General features: G+C 32.7%; 2 long non-coding RNA genes across 2 annotated transcripts; one reads left to right on the top strand and one right to left on the bottom strand.

The window, feature by feature from the left end:
* The first annotated feature begins 2485 nt into the window (after positions 1-2485).
* LOC120356240 lies at positions 2486-5238 on the top strand. The gene is made up of 2 exons (XR_005573973.1): positions 2486-2708; positions 4889-5238. It is a non-coding gene; the product is annotated as an uncharacterized LOC120356240 (long non-coding RNA).
* LOC120356239 lies at positions 4683-7552 on the bottom strand. Its single transcript, XR_005573972.1, has 2 exons — positions 7081-7552; positions 4683-5238 (listed from the first exon to the last, which is right to left on the bottom strand). It is a non-coding gene; the product is annotated as an uncharacterized LOC120356239 (long non-coding RNA).
* Between the last annotated feature and the right edge of the window lie 2684 nt (positions 7553-10236).

The following is a 10236-nucleotide window of genomic DNA, read 5'->3' as shown; positions in this document are numbered from 1 at the left end:
AGGTCGAGAAGAGTCTCGACTCTAGTCGAGAGCATGTTTCTAAATGGTGACACTCAGACCAGTCGATTCTAGTCTCCGCGATTGTCACCATTTGAAAACAAAACGAGTCTCTTCTCGGCCTGAATCGCGTAAGTGTGAGTTGAGCCTAAGAGTCATCAAGGAAAAATAATTATTGTAATGTAAAGTATATAATACAGGCTGTGTGAAAAGTCCGAGAATGGCTTAATATCTCATACACAAAAAATGTGATTCGACGGTGGGTGTGATTGGTTCCTATACTCTTTCTTCCCTTTCTGCTTTGAATATTATTGATTAATAATGTGAATATCTTTGAAACGGTTTGAGATGTCGATATGCGGTTTTCGCAATTTTTTTCTTGAAATTCCGTCTTGAAATCATATATTGCATGATCACCTTCCTTTAAAAAAAAATATGGCGGACCAGATTTTTGAAATCATAGTAAAGTAGTATTTTCAATATGAGTAGGATCCACAATCACACCCACAGTCAAATTACCTTTGTGTATAAGATATTAAGCCGTTCTCGGACTTTTCACCCACTCTGTATAATGTGCTATATAAATGATAATCAAGCCCCAAATTTTGACATTCAATAACTTTTTTATGTGTGCACCGAATTTGATGATTTTTATAGTTGTATCGTTATGTTCAGGACCAGGTTTATGGCCTATCAAATTTATAATCCGACTTCTGGACTCTTTCCTACGGTCCTTCAAAGTCTACATGTAATCTGTATGGTAGAAGATTTGTAAGCTGGCCACACACAGAAATAAAAATCACCTGTTATGATCATTGCGTCATACAGCAGCCGTCAGTAGATAGTAGACAAGAGTGTGTGCTGCTCCATAACCGCCCATGTATTTCATGCTATAGTGAGGTCCACGTTATAATGGCAGTGTGTGATTTGCAATGGTGTTGCTATCCTTGTCTATCGTTCAACAAAACAGATGGCGCTATCTCTTTCACGCATTGCGATGTTGCCACATCGTTTATCAACAATGTAGAAATTCAACTACCTAATTGACAAAATATTTTATCTCAATCATGAATATTTATTATTACAACTTTAAAAAATATATTTTCTTGGCAAATAAAATAACTATTTTTAACAATAATTAACAGTTAAATTCATCAGATATACCAGTATCAGCTGTTTGGGTGGCAAGGCTGAGATCTGGCAACCCTTTTCTCCTATCTTCCTACACTGCCAATATAACGTGGAACCCACTATAAACGCCCCGACTAAAAACAAAAAGTTCTGGTGTGGCGCACTCACACAACTTTCCTTGCCGTTATGAAAATTGATCACCTGACGCTAGTGTTCACGCGCATCTCAAGTGTACGATTCAAAGATCTGAGCCAGCTGGTGACAGGACAATAACGCTGGAGACACACGAGGACTGTTATCTCTTCATAGTGAATGATTTAATAGAATCTACAGTTGCCAACAGTTTGGAATTGAATAATCACATTTTCTCGAAATTCGAGCTTATTTCCTATTTAAGTAATTTTGCAGTTGCAAAATTATCTATATAAATAAAATGCCGCATCGCGCCTCCTGGGGTGTGTATCCAGATAAAGTTTGTCATGAGATGCATTAAACTATTTGGCGTTACGAAGTTCGCCTGGCCAGCTAGTGTAGCCTATAATATAATTTAAAGAGGTTGTTAATTTTGCAGAAAATAGCTGTAAGGATGATTTCCCATGTTCATAGCCAAGCATCCACATTGTAAACCACTTTTTAAGCAATTGAAAATATTGACTTTGCCTGATGTTTATGCGTTTGAACATCTTTTATAAGGAAAACCTGTCTTGTATTACAGTTAATAGCTCTGATCATACTCATTATACTAGGCATGCATCAACACAAGGGTTTTACACTTTTTTCTCTTCATTTTATGTTGTGTTAAATTTTCTAGTTTTTCGAAATTTGATTTAAACCTGACTATGACTATGAATAGGCCCCGTTTCGGAAAGCCAATTTTCCGACTCCAGCTGTTTTAAGTCTAGAACTCAGCTAAATCCCGAGCCACAGAATACAATATTTTGTATTCTGTGCCAGAGCTCGGAAACCGGCTCAATATGAGTTAATCAGTTAAATTATTCTTATACATTAAATGGACTTATAAATTAGGCTCTTCAATAACTTACGGTACCAAATGTTTCAAGAAATTGTGATATTGTCTGTTTTGAGAGAAATATGAAAGCTTTACTTGTTGACGTTTCACCATATTAATAAGAATGAATTGTTAATGAATATATGATATTATTTGTTTAGCTAATGCTGTTATTTACTTTACTTGTTTGTATTTGACTGTGTTGTGCATTTTTGTAATGTTATAACAATAAAATGAAATTAACTAGTCTGTCTACAATAAGTTTGTGATCTGTGGCTATTTAAATCCTTGCTTAAAGTAAAGTTAATCATGCTATAATATTTTTGAAGATATGAGTGATGAATAAAATACTAAAATACGCAATATATCGTCAAAATCAAATCAAATGTATTTATTCATTTAAAATACTATAAAATTTACATAAAATAAATACATATGAATAGGCTCCCCGCTTGGATGACAGGTCCGTGTGCGGGGGGGAGTCGCATAAAGCAAACAATATTCATTTCATAATAATTATGTATCACATCATTATGATATGGAGAAAATAATTCAATTTTATATACGGTAGGTAATTGACAAAATATTTTATCTCAATCATGAATATTTATTATTACAACTTTAAAAAATATATTTTCTTGGCAAATAAAATAACTATTTTTAACAATAATTAACAGTTAAATTCATCAGATATACCAGTATCAGCTGTTTGGGTGGCAAGGCTGAGATCTGGCAACCCTTTTCTCCTATCTTCCTACACTGCCAATATAACGTGGAACCCACTATAAACGCCCCGACTAAAAACAAAAAGTTCTGGTGTGGCGCACTCACACAACTTTCCTTGCCGTTATGAAAATTGATCACCTGACGCTAGTGTTCACGCGCATCTCAAGTGTACGATTCAAAGATCTGAGCCAGCTGGTGACAGGACAATAACGCTGGAGACACACGAGGACTGTTATCTCTTCATAGTGAATGATTTAATAGAATCTACAGTTGCCAACAGTTTGGAATTGAATAATCACATTTTCTCGAAATTCGAGCTTATTTCCTATTTAAGTAATTTTGCAGTTGCAAAATTATCTATATAAATAAAATGCCGCATCGCGCCTCCTGGGGTGTGTATCCAGATAAAGTTTGTCATGAGATGCATTAAACTATTTGGCGTTACGAAGTTCGCCTGGCCAGCTAGTGTAGCCTATAATATAATTTAAAGAGGTTGTTAATTTTGCAGAAAATAGCTGTAAGGATGATTTCCCATGTTCATAGCCAAGCATCCACATTGTAAACCACTTTTTAAGCAATTGAAAATATTGACTTTGCCTGATGTTTATGCGTTTGAACATCTTTTATAAGGAAAACCTGTCTTGTATTACAGTTAATAGCTCTGATCATACTCATTATACTAGGCATGCATCAACACAAGGGTTTTACACTTTTTTCTCTTCATTTTATGTTGTGTTAAATTTTCTAGTTTTTCGAAATTTGATTTAAACCTGACTATGACTATGAATAGGCCCCGTTTCGGAAAGCCAATTTTCCGACTCCAGCTGTTTTAAGTCTAGAACTCAGCTAAATCCCGAGCCACAGAATACAATATTTTGTATTCTGTGCCAGAGCTCGGAAACCGGCTCAATATGAGTTAATCAGTTAAATTATTCTTATACATTAAATGGACTTATAAATTAGGCTCTTCAATAACTTACGGTACCAAATGTTTCAAGAAATTGTGATATTGTCTGTTTTGAGAGAAATATGAAAGCTTTACTTGTTGACGTTTCACCATATTAATAAGAATGAATTGTTAATGAATATATGATATTATTTGTTTAGCTAATGCTGTTATTTACTTTACTTGTTTGTATTTGACTGTGTTGTGCATTTTTGTAATGTTATAACAATAAAATGAAATTAACTAGTCTGTCTACAATAAGTTTGTGATCTGTGGCTATTTAAATCCTTGCTTAAAGTAAAGTTAATCATGCTATAATATTTTTGAAGATATGAGTGATGAAGAAAATATTTTAATGTTGAACCATAATGATATTACTATCGTATTTCATAAAACTTTAAAGTAAAAAAAAAACCAATCACATTCTTTGATGTGGTGACGTCCGTTTCGTGCTGGTATTGCAGCAGAATTGTTACTCAGAGACTCCTGAGTTTCTGTTTGGCTTGAAAATGTGCAATACCAGCATGAAACGGACGTCGCCACATCAAAGAATGTGAGGGTTTTTTAAATTTAAAGTTTTATGAAATACGATAGTAATATCATTATGGCTCAACATTAAAATATTTTCTTCATCATAATTATAGTGGAAACAAGATGGATAACCAACAACATAATGATATGATATCATTTTATATAAATATGATTTTAATAGTTATTTACAATATATAATTGTAAATATGGTTATGTAATGATAAAGTGACAATTCCATGTGGTGATCAATGTGTATTTTGATCAGCAACAGAAATTAGCATACCGCAGTAGCCTACATAATCAAAATTCCAGTAGGTGAATAAAATACTAAAATACGCAATATATCGTCAAAATCAAATCAAATGTATTTATTCATTTAAAATACTATAAAATTTACATAAAATAAATACATATGAATAGGCTCCCCGCTTGGATGACAGGTCCGTGTGCGGGGGGGAGTCGCATAAAGCAAACAATATTCATTTCATAATAATTATGTATCACATCATTATGATATGGAGAAAATAATTCAATTTTATATACGGTAGGTAATTGACAAAATATAATACGTAAATTAAAATTTAAAAAATAAAATATATATACTTCAAGTGAAAGTTTGGGTTGATTTTGATGAAAAACGCTTTATTGAGAATTCTATCTGACAGCAATCAGGGGTTTATGATAATTAATTTATTACCAAATACAAGGAATATTTTTATAAATAAAACAATTAATTTTATAAATTAAAGCAAACGAGAAAAGAAATTAAAGAAAAATGGAAAATTTGGAAAAAAGAGAACCAAAAATGGAAGATCTAACTTTTTGAATATAGGGCGAAAAAAGTAGAGCATCCGCCGCTTCAGTCCCGATGCTAAGGAGCCACACACCAACCCTCCGCCTGTAAACAGCGACAGTGCAGCGCTCACTTGGTGTGAATACAAGGAATATATTATTCTTATTAATTATTTTTCATTGTTTCTAAGTGAGGACATTGAGTTTAACAACTTTTATATTATTTTAAATTTATTTCCTACAGACTAAGAAAACGCCAGATTTTTCTCCCAAAATTGGTCATTAACAAAAATATACAAGAAATATTAACAATTGTACTTTTCTAATATTGATAAATTTACTTTCCAGTTATCGTAAAACTATTTAAAACACTACAAAGTTTAAGATGACCATCAATGTTTGAAAAAAATTCTTAAATTTTATTTAAGAAAAAACTTATGGGTTCTTCTAGACCACCGCGCCAGTAGTAGTGTCTAAAAAAGGCTACTGGTAGTTTATTAGTCCTAATACAGGCTGTGTACTAGGGTGAAGTGTTAGATAACTAGGCACAGTGGCCAAAAATAGGCTAGTTGGCTCAACAAAACGTACAGATGTTGCCCCGAAATTGACAATTGGCGCGACAGAGGCAATTTGGTCAATAAATAGGCCTACCATTGGCAACCATGAGAGACAGTTAGGCAAAATTCTAGCCGAGGAGCTACCGCTGTTATCTCAGTTGTTATTGAAGATATAGACTCAATTTTTTTAGGTGGAAGAGAAGGACAAAAAAAGCGCGGTACGCGGTAGCCTATTTTGATACAATTAAATTCAATTTTTAGAAATAGGCTAGCTGTTTCAAAACTAACCTTGAGTAACGGCGACTTTCAAAATCAATTACAATTCTATTACTTGAATAACTTTTGAATACAGTACAAATAATTTATAATTCATGTAATATTGAATCCAATGATTTCATGAAGAAATCTATTTTCTCTGTTGAATAATTAGGCAGCTATGATTTAGAAAATTGAAGTTACTATCATGGCAACAATGTGTATTGCCACTATGTTGACCCTACGCAGCACCGTATGCCCGCCCATCATGCAGAACGTATTAAAGCTACCATTAATAGTTTTTTGTGATCACGAATACTAATCACTGTGATTAGACATTTTGATAAATATCAACATATTAGCATTTATAAGCAAAAACCTAACCTCCTAACATTTCCTTTTACCTTGTAAAGTAAATTCGTATGGCTTTTGTAGTTGGGGAGTCCCTTGAGGGAAGGTCCCACCGCCTGAATATATAATTTAAGCCGTCAATGGGCCTAACGACTGTCATACTTCAGCCGGGACCAACAATTTAACGTGCCCATCCGATAATACGGGTAAAAAGTCACATGAAAAATATCAACATATTGCCATTTATAAGAAAAACCTAACCTCTCCTTTACCGTTGTGAGAAGAGTCTTTGAATCTTTCTGCATAGGTACACTGTTAGATATTGATTACCAACTTTGTAATTGTGCTAGTTCTAACCTAGAATTCATCATTATCATTTAAACTGCAATTGAATAAAAGTATTTTTTCATTACAATTTAAATTAACTTAACGTGAATTGCAATAATAAGGTTTACCAACTGAGATCAATAAAGTTTAGAATCGTCGTTCCTTCAAAATAAGGTAAGTTTTGAAACAGCTACTTCTAATATTAAAATTTAATTAAGTTGTATCAAAATAGGATAGTTGACTTCATTTTCTCCTCCTCTTTCATTAAAAAAATTAACTGGATATCTTTAATAAATGAGACAACAGCGGTATCTGACCGGCTAGAATTTAGCCCAGGTTACAAGGATAAAACATTATTATTACTTATAATAAGTTACAAGTAAAAAATCTTCTAGCTATCAATGTATTTAAAAAGAACAATTAACTCATTTTCATAATAATACCAAAATTTCACTTACAGTTAAACCAGGAAATGTTGGTTGCTTGCTTATTATTACTGTAGCTGATGCTCAAATGATTTAAGATTAACTTATTCTTGTCAATAAATTGGTAAAATAATCTCGGAAAAGCGTATTCCTATCAATAAAGTCTGAGAAAACTGTACAGAAAATAGAATATGGTACTTTAGATTTAAATTTCAAATTCTAAACTAATCAAAAATGAGAATATTAGTTTAGGTACTTTAGGTTAGAAAATTATTCAATGCCGTCAAAATCTTGCTATAAGATTAGATAGTAATATATAGAATTATTAGAGAGACGAAGCTGGTAATAATAAATATTAAAGCAGTAGGTAGCGCTACAGTCGATGACGTCACTCAAAGTATCGTGCGCACAAAATGCCATCACGTGACCTTTATCTACTAGTGCGCACAGATTGTCAAGCGAACAGATTGTAAGTCGAACAGTTTGCGGAGCGAATAACTTGTACCACCCCCAGCTGTGTCACATGATAATGACAACGCCTGAAATCATAATAGTTTTTACTCATAAAATGTTTTCAAATTATATTTTGGAAAGTCATTTTACAATTCATGATTTTTAAAAACTGAATTTCATAGTTGAAGCTTTTCACATAGTATTTTATTAATTTTATCTAGACTCGACAGAAATGAGCCAATAGGTTCTTAATTTCGAAATTTGACCGTTGTTAAATGTTTCAGAAAACATACTTACATACAGAGCAACAAGTGAGTATATTGTCAAATAAAGAGAGCATAAACATTTTATGACAAAATGCTCCCAGATTTTACATTTTAGTTTTTTGTATGATTGGGTTTGGAATGTTGAGGGTATGGTTATGGTCATATTTCCGTTGAGTTGTATCAGCTATGAGGGTTGGAGTTATGTTAAGATAGGGCTACCTGATATACAATTTATAGATTATTGACTACAGGTTGATCACATTGATAGGTTAATACCTGGATTCATAGGCATTTGCAGCTATCAGCAAGGTGGAAAACTGCCCCTCTCGCAAAGAAAAAATGTATTATTATTCTCTAGAATTTATTTCCTTAGCTTTGCCTCATAAAATTACAGTGAATTGGTAAAGTTTAAAATTATAGGAGTAAAGTACTGATACTTGTATCAGTTGTCTATGGTAAAACTTAGAAAAATATAATTATTTCAAAGGATGAAGTCAACCTTCCTTTTTTGAACTTGGAAATGGAAAGGCTGAGTACATAAGTGATATAAATAATATATAATTTATATTTAGACATTCTTAATCTGTATTCACTCCAGATTAATTGTTATTCCAATACTATTCTATTAAGCAAGCGATTTGTAATGTTGATTGCTGATTGCTTATCTTGTATGTAAGTTGGACTGAAGCTGAATTCAATAACGATTTTGATATTGATAAAGCTGAAAACACAAAAAAATGTTGTTTATATTTAACTATTGCCTTGTTTCTTAGGTAATTTGAAAAAAAAAACCCAGTACAATACATCAAGCTTCTCCTGGTTATCAGCTAATTTTCCATGTATTATATTAGTATCATTGTCACCATAAGAGCTAACCATTTTTATCATAAGAAAGCAATGGCAAATTGCCAACTTTGTATAATCTTAAAATCTGAACAATTTCACCATAGATTATTGCTTCTAGTTTTTTTCTCAAGAGTACGTTCAATTATTGAAGCTTATAGACGCATGGACAATTGCTAAGAGTATGTCGGCTAGTAACGACAGGACAAGTGTGTCAAGCATGCAATGTCTTCAAATGAAAAAGACATTTGATGTGAAGAGTTTTCATGTGAAAAGCTTTGAACGAAAAACAGCTGTTTGACAGTAACTTCTTACTGTAACATGAAATAAACAACCAATGACTATATAATATTTATTATAAACCACTAGGAAATAACAAATTATGATGATACAAAATTAATTCAACTTCAAATAGAACAGCAAAGGAAATATAAAAACAAAAAACTGAAAATACAATAACCGAACATAAAAAAAATTTGCTCAAAGCCTCTTACTGATGACAAAACATGAATACATTTTATGACAACACTTGCCCTGATGGCTTTCTTTCAAATCTTACCAAATATGATTACATACAAGATCATAAAATCTAACTTCCAACTAACAAAAAATATCCTACAATATTAAGCAAGCTATAAATAAATTCGTTATAAACTTTCCATGCTTTTGTACTCCTGAGCGAGGCTCGGTCCCCTGATATTTATCTATTAAAAGTTATTACAAGGATATATTTCATTATAAATGATCAAGCATCATATTCAAAAATGTGAGAACCCATTGAATAATGCCCCCCCTCCCCATAAAATAGTTCAAAAGAATGAAGACAATTATTAACGTGATCACTTTTCTTATCATCATCACATCCACCATCATTCAATCTCCCTCATCATGTCACAATTTATTTATTTATTTATTTATTCAACTTCCAATGGTACAACACGAATTTTTCATAAAAATAACATAGAAAAACAGATACCAGCAAAAATATATATAAATAATATACAGTACAATATTAGAAAAAAATGCAGAAAAATAACATAGAGAAAGAGATACACACAAAAATATATAGATAAATAATATACAATAATAGAAAAACATCTATGTGGATAATTTAAATGACAAAAATGAGAATACAAAATAAATCATTGTTAACATATGATATTATATCAAAGTGAAAAGGCCTATGGAAGTTTGCCACAAGGGGCTTAAACAAGAAAAGGGAACACCAAAGTCACACATACAGGGCTCTCCTTATAGTTCTCCTGAAAGAGCCCAGGGACACCCCAAAGAAATAATCAATGTCAGCTGAAGCAGCCTCACAATCAGAGCGAAGTATTCTAGAAAGCCCATTTGTAGGCATAGGCTGTTGTGTGAGATCATCTGCAGAAAATAGACCTTGAGCGCGTTCCTCTTGGAACACAGATGTCAATGCTTGCCAGAAGTTCAGGGCAGTTCAAATATCCATTGACAGTCTCGAAAAGAAGGACCAGGTTGTTGTGTTTTCTTCTCAGAACCAAAGAGAGGAGATGGAAATGTCCCTCAATCTCCTCCACAGGAGCTTCAAAATAGTTAAAACCCATCCAGCAGCCCAGTATCCTCACGAAACGTCCCTGCACACTCTGCAGCA

Source organism: Nilaparvata lugens, unplaced genomic scaffold, assembly GCF_014356525.2.
Source record: "Nilaparvata lugens isolate BPH unplaced genomic scaffold, ASM1435652v1 scaffold622_1_2, whole genome shotgun sequence".
In the NCBI taxonomy this organism is placed as follows: domain Eukaryota; kingdom Metazoa; phylum Arthropoda; class Insecta; order Hemiptera; family Delphacidae; genus Nilaparvata; species Nilaparvata lugens.
The sequence above is the reverse complement of the archived record's forward strand: the minus strand, read 5'-3'. Positions and strand labels throughout refer to the sequence as shown.